This window comes from Thunnus albacares, chromosome 8, assembly GCF_914725855.1.
Source record: "Thunnus albacares chromosome 8, fThuAlb1.1, whole genome shotgun sequence".
In the NCBI taxonomy this organism is placed as follows: domain Eukaryota; kingdom Metazoa; phylum Chordata; class Actinopteri; order Scombriformes; family Scombridae; genus Thunnus; species Thunnus albacares.
This window is the reverse complement of record NC_058113.1, coordinates 17991953-18008240: the sequence shown is the minus strand read 5'-3', so window position 1 is coordinate 18008240 and position 16288 is coordinate 17991953. Positions and strand designations below refer to the sequence as shown.

Below are 16288 nucleotides of genomic sequence, written 5' to 3'. Positions count from 1 at the left end.
ATATCTCCTTTAAAAATGTCCAACAAGATACATATTAATAAGTTTTCCCACACACTCTTCCTGAGGACAAAAATTTATCTACTTTGTTGAGAGATGTTTGGGGGTTTCTTTTTCTCAAAAATTCAATCAGAGGTTTTTGGAAGAACTGCATCTTCAGGCAATTCCACGTGGGCTTAAACATTCGGTCACTTTTTTTTGCTGCTTGACTTGTTTTTCAGTCTGAGTCGGCTCTGATCTTTATTGTTGGTCATTTAAGTTCAATGTCCTGTCCGACATTGTTCCGCTTTGCTCTTTGTGTTTCTGCTCTTTTCCCCTCTTCTGTCTCTCCTCTGTGTTTTCTTTGATCCGAAGCAATAGGTGAGTTGAAAGGTTAGCCTGTTGTCTGAACGTGACTGCTCTAAAGTCCTGAACAGAAACACGAGCATTGCTACAAACTAAAGTAGAGAGGCCAGAATGAGTGTGAATGTGTGTGTGTGTGTGTGTGTGTGTGTGTGTGGTGTGTGTGTGTGTTCTCCCAGGTGACGGAGCATGGACGAGAGAGATACTCGTTTGATCCCTGGAACAAAGAGAGAGGGGAGGGCAAGGGAGAGAGCAGCAGAGAGAGACAGCGCAGGGCGAGAGACGGGAAGGGAGAGAGATGAACAAGAGAGACAGATAGCTGAAGGGTTGAAGAGAGCGACAGACAGGAGGGAGAGAGAGAGAGAGAGAGAGAGAGAGGGGGTTAGGAGGGATCAGGCCTCATGAGAACAGAGCTTGGTTGAAGGGGGTTTGAAGATCACGAGCAGCTTTGTCAAACAGAGTGAGAAGGGAAGGAAAAATGTTGTGTCCAAAAGCTGTTGAGAGCACAAACACTCCTAATTGTAACGGCTAATTATGCTGTTTACTCACAGTTTTAAAGGGTCAGTTCACAGTGAAAAAATGTGCTCTAAATGATTTAGCAAAAGCTAATCTCTTCCCACATTGTCCCATACTTTGAATAATCCACAGACCTCACTGTGAACAGTTTTGAGCACTTTCTACCAAGGAAATAGTTTGAAAGAAAACTTAACAGCAGCATCAATGTATGGATTATCCAGAGTAACCAGGACACTGAGTCCAGAAAGAGACAGTGCTGTTGAATTTTTAAATGTAATTTTCAACGCTGTGAACACCACAAATCCATCAACCCTGTCTCATTGAAATTACAGTATGTGTATATACGTTTCTGCAACAACTAATCTGTTTTGAGAGACTTAAATGCTGCCAAAGTTACAATTTTTCAACATAATGAGGACACATTTTTAATGAATGTACGTGTAAAGTTGAAAAATGTTCATACTGAATGAATATGCAAATTGTCCACAACAATACATTTCATTTGTTTTCACTACAATACTCGCTCCTGCAGTAAAATATCCACTTTTAGCAACTAAAGCATGATTAATGTTTTTCATGGTTATGTTTCGGCACTCGAACTTGGGTTAAGATAAGGGAAAGATTGCAATCTTTGTTAAATAAGGAAAAAGTCAACAGTGACTTGAAGTAGAGGAAAGTGAACGTTTCCCTCAAAATGAATTTGGCAAAACAAAGTAGTAGTATAAAATAAACAAAATTTCTAGGAGACTGGATTGTATTCGTTCATCATTGTATTGGGGTGGAGCACTGACTGTATATAAATATGGATGATGCGTCTTCACTTCCTGCTGCTATGCAAAAGTGAAGCCAAAATGTCTCCTTTTTGGGACCTGCCATTTTGCTTGTGTGAGTCTGCGCCGTGGAGTCAGGCGGGGGGGATGATGGCCCGCAGGACATGCCCCCGGAAATTCCAACCTCCCAGTTCAAATGGAACGCACCATTATATACAGTCAATGAGGGTGGAGGCAGATATCTCGAGGGGGTTATATTACAACACTGGAAAATAAAACTGCAGAGCTACATACCACCAGTGGTAAATGGGAGAATATGCTTTTTTGTGATTTGAGTCAATCAACCTTTTAACATGAAATGACAATCTTATAAGTCTACATTCATATCATCACACTACTATTGTCTCCTGCGACTGGCAGATTTATCTTCAAGCTGTATGCACATTACACTGAATTCCTTTACTGTGCTCATGCAATCAGTCCCAGAGCACCGCATACACTACCATCATGGCATTTTACTGATGTCAGAGAAAAAAAAATGCAAGTGAAATCATTTTACACCCAGCACGGTCATGAAGGCTACCGATCAGCAGGTCCTGTCATGAAAAGTGTTTCGATGTGCTGAAACAACTAAAAGGAGGCAGGAGAGGAGAGGAGGAGGTGGGAGAAGAAGAAAGAGCAGAAAACAGAGGTCAAAGCGGTGACCTACAGACATTTAAAGGGTGTTTATATGTTTTAAAGTACGACTGATTTCTTTCTTTTCCATGAAGCTGTCTGCCTTTTCCTATCAGTTAATATATACATATTTACAAATGGTTTTGTGATAAATTCTTTCATCTTTAGATGAATAAAAAACATTTTGCAATTTCTCTAATCAATTAAAAATCAAATCCAGTCTTTTTCATACTATATACAGTATGTATCCTGTCCAAGGCCACAGCATACATTATAATATGACTGGATCCCCTTCATGCACATATGCACACTATATTATTATGTACACAGTAAACCAGCCCCTCAGACTCTCTCTCTCCTTCAACCTTCCATTTCTTCACCTCCACCAAAGACATTTCACTGCAGTGTTCAACTGCTGCTTATTAATGGGTTATATGTAGAAAAAAAAATACTACTTGCGTATTCCTGTTTATGCTGATGTGAAAATTGTGCTGTTGCTGGCTGTACTGCATTTAAATATGGAAAACATACAGGCATACGGTCCATGTGTTTTTTGGGTTTTTTTTTAATTCTGTGGAAATTAATTTCACATTCTGTAATTTTGAAAGTTCCTCAGCACATAAACAGAGAAGCATTTTTTTCCCAAAACAAACTAACAAAGAAAAAAACCTTAGTGTGGCAGTAGCATAAACAACTGAGTAGGATTCTAACAAGACAATGAAACCACCTTGGACAATCCACAGTATGTTGAAGTGCCCTTGAGCAATGCATTTTGCTCCAGTGGAGCTGCTCTGGTTCCAGCAGTAGCAGACCTTTATATTGTTAAGCTCCTAAATGTGAGTCTGTATACTGAAAAAGTGCATATGTACTAAATCAAAACAAAGACAAATGTGAAAAGTGCTGTTACAAAATGTCTTTACAAGATGGTGATACAAGATACGTATGAGTGATCACTAACACTCAACCCCCCCACATGCTTTACTTCTCCTGACATACAACTGCATATTGTGAACTGCTTTCATCAAAAGTGCCTTAAAATACCAGGAAAGCATACTGTACATCTTTCGTGTGAATGTCCCCCGTGGGAATTGAACCACAGATATAAAGGATGTTTCTATAAAACCAAGCAGAGCGACTATCAACCCAGCCCCCACATCCCCACCCACATCTACCTTTTTATTCTCTTCCTCTAACAGACTTTTATTATGATCCTCCAAACATGCACAAGAGACATGTGAGTCACCCAGAGAAATAGACTTGTTACTCTACAAGTTATTAATTTCAGTTGAGTGTTTGGGTATGATGAGGAATGATCCTAAAAATAGAAATCTATTAAATAGAACGTATCTTTGTATTGTTTTGTGAGATGCAAGAGTATGTGTCATCATTTAAACATACATCAGTGAGTAAATCATCCCACTGTTAATCTTGAAATGTTACAGTGCTGCCTTTAATCTGATGTTGGAATCTGTAAATTCAGAGTATTGCTGGTTTAAACTGTTTAACTATTTAACTGCTCAGCAACCTCCATCTCCTTCAACCTACAGTATATCTGTTATATCCGAGTTATTGCGTCATAATTATTTCTGTGGATTTCATGTTATTTCAGTTAATTTTTTTAACCATGAAGGAGCAAATGAGACTGTCCTCGCAATAAAAACAACACTGATCATTTGTTCAAATGTCTAAAATGACCTATGTTTACTTTTTGTGACAATGCAGTGAGGACACAAATGTTAGGAAACAGGTGAAATAAATGATTATAAATGGTAAGTTATTGGCTGGAAGTTCTTACTGGTGGCAGCTCCCTAACTGCTCCTAGAAGCAGGATCAGCACCTTGGAGAGCGCCACAGTCCTGACACTTTTACCTGAAAAGGACCTCTGGTGGACATTGAATTATTACTTTTGTCTGTCAGGAGCAAAGGCGTATCATGACGTTATAGTGTTGCACAACCTCCTAGAGGGGAGGTCAGAGGAAGAGTGTGTGACTTTGACGAGAGACCACTGTTTGCATCCCATTTCCTGTCACTAACAGTCAATGTTGTTTTCTTTTAACCGTGACCACGAACATTTCTTGACCTTAACACTCAGCTTGGCTTGAGGATTTGATGTTGAACATTTGTTTATTGGTATACTGAACACTTCTACTAAAGACACTTTTAAAATGTGTGCTTGTACCATGACTGGGTGGTTTAAAAAGTATTTGAGAAGCAGGATAGGGAAAGAAGACAGTTTTGGTAATCTAGTGGTGGCCTCTCCCTCTGTTTTCTCTCTGAACTACACAGTGTTGAATCTAAGCTTTATTTATAAGCTGGTAGTCTTCCTCTCTCCCTCTGTCTCTCTGTCAGACAAGAGCAGTAGAGAGTGCTGAATATGAGCTGGTAGCATGGTGAGTCAGCCAGCAGCTTTACATTTAACACATGCCAACGCTAGCAGGACTGAAAAGGAACGCAGTGGGGGTGCTTTCTCTCCCTCTGTCTTGGTCTCAGTCTGTGGCTCTCTTCCTGTTCCTCTCTCTTCCTCTTTGGCTATTTTTCTCTTCTCTTTACTTTCATCACATCTCTCTTTCCACCCTCTTCTCCCTATTGCCTCCCATTACCCATTGTCTCCCCCCTCCACTCTCTATTTTTGCCCTCCCCCCTCTCTCTCTAACCCCCCTCCTTCTCCATCTCCCTCCCTCTTTCTCTCTCTCTGTAGTCTCCCAGTGGTCTTGCTGAGGGGCATATGCTGTTGCAGGGAGAAGGGGATGTCAGCTTGGATTTCAACACTGTCACAACAGGGGAACACACACACACACACACACACACACACACACACACACACACACACACACACACACACACACACATACACACATGCAGGTACTGTACAGGCACAGGAAGCAAATAGCCACTTATAAAATATGCTGCATTTCTGTCTCACATACACACAAACCTGCACAGTCACACAAATGTAAACACAAATCAAATGGCCACTTGTACAATACGCATACATACACACACACACATACACACTCACACAAATGTGTAAAGAAAAGAGTCTCACCAGGGTAGAAAACAGTGCTTGTCTGCAAACTGCCCGACAGGCAGAAAATAGCCCTGTCTAAGGAGAGGAGAGGAGAGGAGAGGAGAGGAGAGGAGTGGTAGTTGGAAGAGGAAAAAAAAGAGAGAGAAAGAGTGTGAGAAGAAGTGGAAGAAAGGCAGCAAGGGAGAGTTGAATAAAGGTAATAAAAGGATAGAGCGGATGAAACAAATGGCAAAAGAGAAAAAGAAAATATGTGTAATGGACTACACCCCAGGGCTGCAGCGCTTTATGTATTAAAACTAGATTGTACTGGAAAACCAATACCAACTAACAGCTAAATGACAATTTGTTCAAAACAAACCATTGTCTCCTTCTCGCGCTACCTCTGTTCTCCCCATCCTCCCCATTCCCTCCTTCCCAGCTGTTTTCTGCCAGTCTGATCCTTTGTTTTTCTCTCTCACCCATCCAGTTGTGCCCCCTCCTCCCCCCAAACTCTCTCTCTCTCTCTCTCTCTCTCTCTCTCTCTCTCTCTCTCTCTCTCTCTCTTGCTCCAGATCTGGTATCAGTGACCTTAGCTCAGTACAGCATGGTCACACTGGCCTGACCAGAATCCCATTACTGACACCCTTCATGTGTAACATTACTGCAATGTGTGGGTATGTGTGTATGCTTGTATACATGCGTGACATTGCCCTTTCCATAGCAACAACAACATTATGGGTGGTGCAAATCAGACAGACACAAACACACACACACACATACATACACTGGTTACACTAAACAGACACATACAAAGGCGGAAACACAGAAATACATTGCTGCCTGCTCTTAGCAACAAATTTGATACTACACACAAACACACACGCTCTCCAGAATTATTCCATTCTTATTATCACAGCTCCCCTCTCTAAAATTATTAATCCCTTACATCAGGGCTTTTTGAAACATTTCCGTCTGGGAACCAAGCTCATTAAAACAGCACTCATGTGGGTGCCGAGCAGAAAAAAAAGCCCTCTGAAACAATCTGTGACTTGACGCACAGTTTAAAGGAGCAGCAAAGTTTATGTGAAACGTTTATTTTTCTCCTCCTATCACACATGAGGTTTTAAACCTCCAACGTGGTTTAAATGTTTAAATAACATCATTTGGTATAGTTAAACACATTTGTTGTAGATGAGGAGCATCTGCTCAGCTGCCTCTGAGGGATGCAGTGGGCGGGCTCTGCTATGATTATGTAAATCAATAGCAAATTTGCCAATACAAACCTTCATCCAGGGGGCAGTGCCACTCAGCCATAAATCAAGGCTGGGAAAAATAGCCTTTATGATGACCTTAATGATTTAACTTTGATTTACGATGAAACACTGCTATACTGTTAGTATCTAACCACCACCTGTTAGTCATTACACAATATTTTTCATTAAAGAGCAAAGACTGAGCAAACTAGACTGAATGAGCACGGTTATGTTTAAATAATAGGTTTTCATAGTGTTTGCAAAAGTAAGGCACATTATAAAGGTCATAAGTCTGAGCTGATCCAGTCTTTTTACATACAGGCTCTCATGTGTTCAAAAACCCTATGAAGGCCAATACTTATAGACTGCAGGGTTGATTAGAGTTGACTTTAATGGGAGAATGGCTTTGATTTTATAAGCTGCCGTTGAAATAGCTGAATCAGCCCTATTGTGGCCAAATGGTTTGTTTTATAAAGGTGGAATTGGCAGTCATGGTGCTCCTAATCATTATACTCTGAATATGATTTAGATTTAGGGAAGCAAATTTATAAACACTATGTATATGATGTGAACACTTTGGGAGTATGATGAAAAGTAAAACAATATATTGCAGACTTTTTTTTTCTCTTCTTCGACAAGGCTTTTGTGATATGTTGCCCCAATAAAAGAGGAAAATGGAACTGAGGAGTATCCACAAATGCATAAATTTGGATAAAAAATTACAGTAAATTTGGACAAAGACTCTCATAAATGTGCAGAATACTGTTAAAACACCTCATGGGTCACATTCAAAGCTTCTTATCTGACCGTATGTTATGTTCCAGCATATAGATCCAATATGGTGGCTGTCAAATTCAACAAGGTTGGCTGATTTTTCTGCGAATTATTCTCAATGATTAATGGTCTTATTACTGTAGCCACCTCTCCCTCCTCCTCAAACACACACAAGAGAGATACAAGTGTATGATTAGAGGGGTGGAAATGAGAGGAAAGAGGAACAGTGCAGAAAATAGAGAGAGACAGAAAATGGAAAAGCAGAAAGGGGGAGACAGAGAGTGGCTGATAAAAGGAACAACACAAAAATGGCCTTACAGTAGATGTGGGAATCCTTGCATAGTTGCACTGATTGATGTTTTTGGCTGACTATCAGTCTTACAGCAGCACTGGTTTCTTTTAATTTTTATCAAATAAATGAGGAACAAGTTTCACACTCAAAACATATGAGCTGTTTTATGACTGTAATGAAAAGCTATGTGGATAATAAAAATAAAAACAAGGAACAAATCTGCATAATGCATATTATTGTCAAATTAACTGTGATAACAGCTTCTGCGCTTGCAATGTTCTAGTCCTTGTACTTTCCTTTCAGCAGCTGGGGGTAAATAGCTCCGCACTACAACAGACAACAAGAAAAAAAAAACAACAAACATACTCAGAGCGGAGTCTGGCATTTGGTTGCTCTACATACAACAGTATTCAACTGGAAACAGCGATCACTGATAAATTAGCAATGTGTGTGTGTGCGCTTATCTATGTCTTGTAGTGTCTTTATGCATGTTTGTGTACATGTGCTCCTGTATGGGTGTGCATGTTCTGTTAAATAGCGACGGTATCTGTAACCTGACATTGTGTTGAAACACCTGTAACACTCTGCAAAAAAAAGGAGATTAGCTCTCCATTCCTGGAATAATGTAAATGTTGCTTCTACAGAACGCAAAATTCAATGTGTTATATACATGCAATGAAGTCACGCCTGTTTATGCTCCCAAAAGAAGTGGTTCATTTGGGGTAAAATAACATCTGTTCCTTCTGTTTGCATGATGTGATGTGGCATTTTCATGGTTTGCTGAGCACAAACTTCCTTGTAATTGGTTTGCTTTCCTCCTAGCAAATGCAATGACCCCTGTTGTTGGTGATTGCTGCAAATAAGTGTAGTGAGTGGAGAGATGCTACCATTTGCAAAATAGTTTATCCGCTTTTGTGCTGTATTTGAGATCTGTAAGATGTAGTGGTTTAAGTGCCATGATTGAAATGAATATGCGCTCTTACACACGACTACAAGATTATGTCATGGAAATATGTCTTTTATAAATCAAAATGTGGCCCTTTATCATCACTCTGAATGTTGCAACTGAGTGAACACCACTGGTAAGGTAATCATTCATATTATCACATTATCAGTATGAACACACTGCTTTATGTTCACAACTTGTTTTTGTACTACATCTTGTTTAATTAAAACTCTGTTTCATTTAATTTCTTCTTTGTGATAAAATCTGGGATAAATGTGATATCGTAAATAATGAAAAATCCAAAAGCTGTTGCCTACAGTCCCCCTGCTAAAACTTCTGTGAGACAAATTTTGTGAAAGCAAGTGTAGAGTAATGGGGAGAAACATATTCCTGCAGTATTGAACGGATGCTCGAAGGACAGGCATCAGCAGAGCAGAGGAGACGACCCACCAGGCTAGAGAAGAAGTAGCCTCACTAATGCTAGATTAGGGAGCAACTCTCTCTTTCTCTGTATTACTGCAGCAGTGTACTGAGAGAGGAAGTTAAACACACTTTTACTCACTGTCCTCTGTGTTTAATGAGTTAAGTTTCAGTTGAATAATAGGCACACCTTTAAACAGCTCAATCATATTAAAAAACCTTTCAGAAACAAGTGAGTCAGTTCTCTATTAATTCTTTGCTGAATATGTTACTCATAATTGGAAACTAAATTGGAGTACACAGTTGTAAATAATTCTTTCACGGACATATTCATCATCTGCTCTATGGATGAGTCACACAACAGAAGGGCAGAGAAAAGCTGACGAGGGCCAAAGTCACTCCCTCATTGCCATGTACAGTTTTTTTTCTTTAAGCTGAGGAACAAAAACTTCCTGCTCACATCACTCAAACTACTGCAGATACACTCTCCAAAAATATCACTTTGTGTGTGCCCTCTGCATGAAGACAATCTTTCAATAAGAGGTTGGAGAGAATTAAATCTTCCAGCTGAAACTACTCAACTGACACTTTAGTTCCTCAAGAAACAAACTGCAAATAAGCTTTTTTATCTTGCAACAACAATAGTTACAGATTTATTGTGTCAAGAAGTTGTCCAGTAAACACTGTGCACAGGAAAATCTAACTTTTGTGACTTTTCATTGCAGCATCAGAACTTTTGTTTGCAAAAACTTGAGTGAATTCCAAAACTATTGAGAACCATGGACAGATTGTCAAACAACAGCAAGAGCAGCAGTCCATCAAAACCTCTGAAGTGTGTCCTCATAATCTCTCTCCCACATTTTCCCACATATTCTTTCTCATTACTTTATTTAGATTTTTCAGTTGAAGCACACCTAGTCAGAAGGTAAATATCATGAAAAGGAAGAATACTTTAGGAGGAAAATGAAATGAGACATTGAAATAGGAATAGAAGGATAGAAAGAAGGGACAGGGAGCAAGAGAGCAAGTGGGGGAATGGTAGACAAAAAGAGATAGAGAGTGTGTGTGTGTGTGTGTGTGTGTGTGTGTGTGTGTGTGTGTGTGTGTGTGTGTGTGTGTGTGTGTGTGTGTTTGGTGGGGGGGCTGGGGGGTGGGGGGGGGGGGGGGGGGGTTGAGGAAAAGAGGAATGCAGGGAGGAGGAGAGAAATAGTTGTGAGTAGAAAGGTGTGATGCAAGGAGCAGGATGAGTCTCTGAGTCTCTAATTATTTTTTTCAGTTCAAACTTCAATCTCTCACTGTGACCTTAATAAACAGATGATATACACACATACACAAATCCATGGGTGCATGCACACACACAAACGCCGCATACACACACACACACACACACACAACCACAGTGTGATGAAAGTGTTACCTCAGCATTTTCCAGCTAAATGTACTCATTAGCCTAGTTGCACATGGCTGCCTGGGAAAACAACAAAGTCAGCTCCAGAAAGCACAGAGCATTCATCTAAGAGGCTGTGGGAGACAGAGAGCAGAGGTCTCAGCACTACTAGAAACTCATGGCTGCATTATTTTCTCTAAGACTGAGTCAGTTTAGATGCAATTACATACATTTTCACTTCATGTTTATTCTGGCAATTTTCTCCACAAGCAGTCCCAACAGAGTTAACATAATGGATACTAACCATCAGTTTCAATTAACATTGTTAACATTACAAATAAGGCTTATTTTTCTGTTCTGTCTTAAACTGGTCTTTTGCACCCACAAAGCAAGCTTCGTCAGGACCAGGAAATGAACCTGCTCTGAATTTGGGCACTGGTCCACGACCTCTGGATACATACAGCATCTGGATACATGCAGGATTCATACACCATAAAACCTTCCCACTCTTAAAAACATTTACCAGTCAAGGAACAAATTAGCTTATTTCACCATCAGAGGAAGGTGTTTAGTTTTATTGACAACGCCTAAATATATTTTAAAACGCAACTTTGTCAGGGATAGAACAATAAAGTCCTAGATTTATTTCCATTTATTTCCCTGATATTTTCACAGACCTTTAACCATTCAGCTAGATTGAGACAAGAGTTCATTGTCTGACATGAAGAAATATCACAAAACAAACACCATTTGTAGACAAATGAATACCAAGAACAAAAAAGCTGAAATGAATGAAATGTTTTTAGGGATGTACTCAAGACAAAAAGACAAAAAGCAACATAACATCACATCATAAGAGACAACAGTGGTGTGACGAAGTGACACGCAGTAAATTAATCATGTTATGATCATTGATGATCAATGATCATTGTTATTGCCTGTAATTAAACTTGAAAAATCATTGACGGCTGAAACATACAAGATAAAAAAAAAACAATTAAAAAAGTATATAGATACAGTTAATAAAAGATACAAAATACAAAAGCAAACCAGTTAAAACAAACGGTGCAAACGGAAGCTGAATTTGTGCTCATAGATTTAAATTGACCAAGAGTTACCAAAGTATTAATTCTTAGGGTGTTTTGTAAAGAGCATAGAAACCAAAAGCAGATCTTCCAAGCTCAGTACAAACTCGAGGGACTTGCAGTGAAAGCCAGTAGACCGAGTTTGATGTGGTCCAGAGGACCAGTCTAGCATAGATGTGATATAAGATGGCAGCATCCCAATAAGGGCCCTGTAGATAAACAAATACATATGCCTATCACGTCTCTCAGACAGAGAAGAGCACCCAACTTTTTCATACAGGATGCAATGATGAGTGCTATAAACATCACCAGTAATAAACCTAAGGGCAGAATGATAAACAGCATCCAAGGGCTTAAGAGTAGAAGCAGAGGCATGCCTATAAATCACATCACCATAATCCAAGACAGAGAGAAAAACAGCTTCAACATTTTTTTTTCTTACAAAGCATAGGAAAGTTAGTTCTGTTTCTAGACAAAAAAACAACAACAATTTTTTTGTCATAATTTGTTGACAAGATTGTCTATATGAAATTTGAATGTGAATTTGTCATCTATCCATATACTAAGGTATTTATATTCTGTTACTTTCAATAATGGATCCTTGACAGTGGAAGAATAACAGAATAACAGAATAACATAAACTTAGTTTTATGTAATTTAAAACAAGTTTAAGATCATTAAGTGCAACTTGGAGAACTTCAAAGGAATGTTGTCAGTTCTCCACAACTAGCTGAGCAGAGTCTGCAATACAATACGATATTGTGGCATCCACGTATAAATGTGCATAGCAGTTAGTTAAAGATGAAAAAGTATTATTAATATAAATAGTAAAAAGAACTGGACCCAGAATTGAACCTTGTGGAACACCCTTAGTTATCAGTAAAAACTCTGAACAAATAGTTCCCAAGTTTACTAACTGCTGCCGATCAGATAAGTTATTCAGAAAACATGCACAAGCACTTGAACAAAAAACCAACATTACTTAAATAGGTAAAAGCAAGGAATGATCAACGGTGTCAGATGCCTTGGAGAGGTCCACAAAGATGAAGCACAATGTTTTTTCTCATCCAAGGCAGTACTGTGCGAAGGCCTGAACTCGGATTGATGCGGCTCAGAAAAGAGTTTGTCGTGAGAAATTCCTTAAGTTGACAATTTATAAGTGACTCTAGAATTTTAGCCAAACAAGACAATTTGGATATTGGTCTATAGTTATCTGGATCACTCCTTTCTCCACCCTGATTTGGACATGAGCGGTTTTCCAAACTCTGTGAACAAGAAAGGTTAAAAATGTGTTATTTGTTCAACAATTAGTGGAGCCTAAAGCATCTAAATTGTCTTCACCAGTAGATTGGTTTGAAGAGCCGCAGTAACTACTCTGAGAGAGACAGGATCTAAAATAAACTGAGAAGCATGATTTAGAGTAGGTACATAGCCTAATCATGATTAATAAAAAAGATGGTCAATGTTAGTAGGAGGGGATCCACTGTCCTTGTCCTCAAAAATGTGACCAGCGGCTGTAAAGTGTATTAAGAACAGATCTCCCTATGATCATATACTAAGCAATCATCAAACTTGATATGAGTAGGTAGGGAGGCAGCCGAATTGCTTTTATTAGATTTTACTACCTTCCAAAATTTTTCAGGGTTTGAATAAGAGCTAGAGACCAAGTTCAAATAATGATCAGATTTAGCCTTTCTCACAAGGGACATGCATTAATTTCTAATCTTTCTGAATGAAACCCAGTGGGATGCCTCTTTAGTACGTCTAGTGAGGGACCAAGCTTGCCGCAAGTTTCTTGACATGAATAAGGTTGATAATTCAGGGGAAAACTATGGACTACATTTTTGTAAAAGGTGCATGCTTACCTATAACAGAAGGGAATGTTTTTGTTAAAAAAATCTATAGCTAATTCATGATGAAGCTCTATTCAAGTGTGTGTTCCTAATACATGCAATATGGACAATGATCACTAATCCCTAAATCGAAAACACCACCTGCAATGATTTTGTCACTCCTGTTAGAAAAGATTATATCAATTAGAGCAGATCTTAAAGGACTCTTCAGATTAGGACTAGTGGGTTGGGTTCATTGTTCAATTGAGATGAATTGAGGCTATAAGACACCTCCTTTTAATAATCAGAAGCAACAGTCAACCAATCAATGTCAAAATCTCCCAAAACTATAATTTCCGAGTTAGAATACCAAGAGAGTCACTCTGCCAAATAATCAATAGACCTAGCATCAGCTGAAGGAGGTCTATAAATCCCAGTTACAACAATGGAATTATTAGACCTACAATTTATCTTTAGTGCAATGAATTCAAGGCATTTGGGCACAGTAACAGCATGTAGAATAGAAATAGAAAAAACAAGATTCAACATAAATGGCCACCCCATTGCCCCAATTCCAACTCTGTCAATTCTAAAAAAGATTATAATCATTTAAGGCCACTTCAGACTCACTAATGCCATTCTTAAGCCATGTTTCTGAAAGAGCCAAAATATCTGGATCTGCTTGAGAGACTAATATATTCAAGTGATCAAGTTTCTGATGCTGAAGTAGACTTCTAATATTCAAATGAATTGACCCTAAGCCTTTTTTGGTCTTAAATGTATATGGATTATTCAGACAGAATTGGAACAGGATTGGAGCTCGGAGAGGCAGCAAGCACAGATTCAGGTATATAAGGGGGATAGGAGACAGGACAACGATATGACAAACTGTCTTCAGATGTTAGTCATTCTCAAGTCAGCAATGTTAAAAAATATTTCTACTCTATAATAATAAATTCTATTCAGGAACTCTGTTTAATAGCTATTGGTTAGGTTAAGTACAATCTTATACACTTAAGGTCTTTTCCAGCACCGGTTGCTTTATGGTAAAGTTTGGAAATGCATAAAAATGGGCTAGGGGCAAGTAGTAACTCAGAACAACAGGACTCATTGGGGTTTATCTTTCCAAACTGAATATCAAAGAGGATAGTGAGCCAAGGTAACAATTATATAGGACTGTGGCTGTCACATGGATAATAAATCCCATATCTACCCATGCATATTCATTATACAGTATGCATGTGCAAGGCTTATTCCAGCACACGTTAGATGAAAGGCAGTATTTGCCAGTTTATCATGGTGGTACTATACAAACAGACAGACCATGATCTCTACAAACCTCTACAAGACAAACCAAACTAGACAAACAACAGGCAATTTAGAATCTAAAATCCACCTAACTAACCTGCCTGTCTATGGACTGTGTGAGTAAACTTGTGCTGACATAGGAAAAAAAAAAACAATGGACTTTCTTGTGGAACTTGTGAAGACAGGGAAAAGTCAGTTGCCACCTGACTGAGCAAAGAATTAAAAACTGTGTAAAATTTTAGAACATTATGCCCTCTCACTCATGGTGCAAAATGTAACAGAGGCAGAGTTTTGTTAACAATTCACAGGTACAGTTGCTTTTTGGAGACCAGAAATATGTGCAGCAATAATCCTCAAACTCAGTTCCTCTGACTGGTCACTTCCAGGTAGATAGCTCCCTTGTCTTGTCTTCCCACGCCAAGGTAAGTACTATCACATTCATGATTTTTGTCAAACACACAGCATAGCCCTTTTGAACTCTCTTCTCTAGTAAGTGAAACACTGGACTGTGTCATACACTCACCCAAGTCCAAAGGCACCTTTCTGTGTGTCAGAGTGAAGGCAAGATGACCATCTGATTTAAAGGCTGAGTTTCTGGCAGAGGGCTTCATGTGTGTTTCTGTCTGCTTTTGTGCATATTCCAGCCTCACAGCTTCAGGCACATGTTTGGAGTCATGAACCTTTTGGTTTCAAAGGGACACACAGAGAAGCATTGAGGGAGGAGAAAGAAAGACAGTGTTTGCTAAGTACTTTGGTTATATAGCTAATAAATTCATTTACATTTTTTTTCTTTTCTCCAAGTGACAGTGCAGTAACACAGGGTCTTTCCCAACAGTAAATTAAGTCCTCTGAGACTTCTCGCCCTTTGACACCTAAACTAAAGGCTGAAGTGAAGTGGCCAACCCAACAGATACTTGCTGACCTCCATAGGAGGAGAAGTCTGGACAAATTTCGGCACCTCCCCTCGAACATACTGGACTTATGAACTAACAGCACTTTATGCAATATCACCAAATTCTCTATGCACTATGGATGTTTTGCACTTTGGCACTGGTTGTACTCTATATGGAATTGTTATTTATTCTAAAATTCAATAAAGATCTTTTAAAAATGCAACAGGAGTTTCTCTCATTCATCTAGTGGAGGAAGGCTGCAGTGACTTTAGGACTGGACCAGGCTTGCTCTGGGTACACAAAACACTTGCAGATTGACTTTGAGAAGTTTAATCTTCATGCGATGAATCAGTGTCAAATGTGGATATAAAACTGAAGTATCATCATTCAGCTTCAGAGACATAAAAGACACCCTCTATGGAAAAAACCATTATGGAACGGAGGCTCATGGAAGACAAGCTGCCAATGCTGCATCAACAAAGTATAATCAACCCCTCAAGCCTACTGGTCCCCTCTGATTCCAACAGGAAGATATATGGTACTATGTATAACACACATATATCATATACAGTATAGTAATTATCTTATTTGCTAGTTAATTACATAAACAGGAAAGAGTAAAACAAATTACTGGGGTTTACCTGTTGTGTATTCTGATTGCCATTAAGTATATTGTATTTTATGCAAGTATGCTAACATAAATGTTACAAGTCTTTTAAGTGTCATTTTAACTAATCTCCCAGTTCATCTAAATTAGAAAATGTTGGACTCAGGCCACAATTGGTTGTTTC

At 38.9% G+C, this 16288-nt stretch overlaps 1 long non-coding RNA gene across 1 annotated transcript in view; it reads right to left on the bottom strand.

Moving 5' to 3' along the window:
• Nucleotides 1-16288, bottom strand: part of LOC122987263 — a 143460-nt gene that overhangs the window by 89261 nt on the left and 37911 nt on the right. The window contains exon 3 of the long non-coding RNA XR_006404479.1: nt 15128-15284. This is a non-coding gene — a long non-coding RNA (uncharacterized LOC122987263). The remainder of the gene's footprint in view (nt 1-15127; nt 15285-16288) is intronic.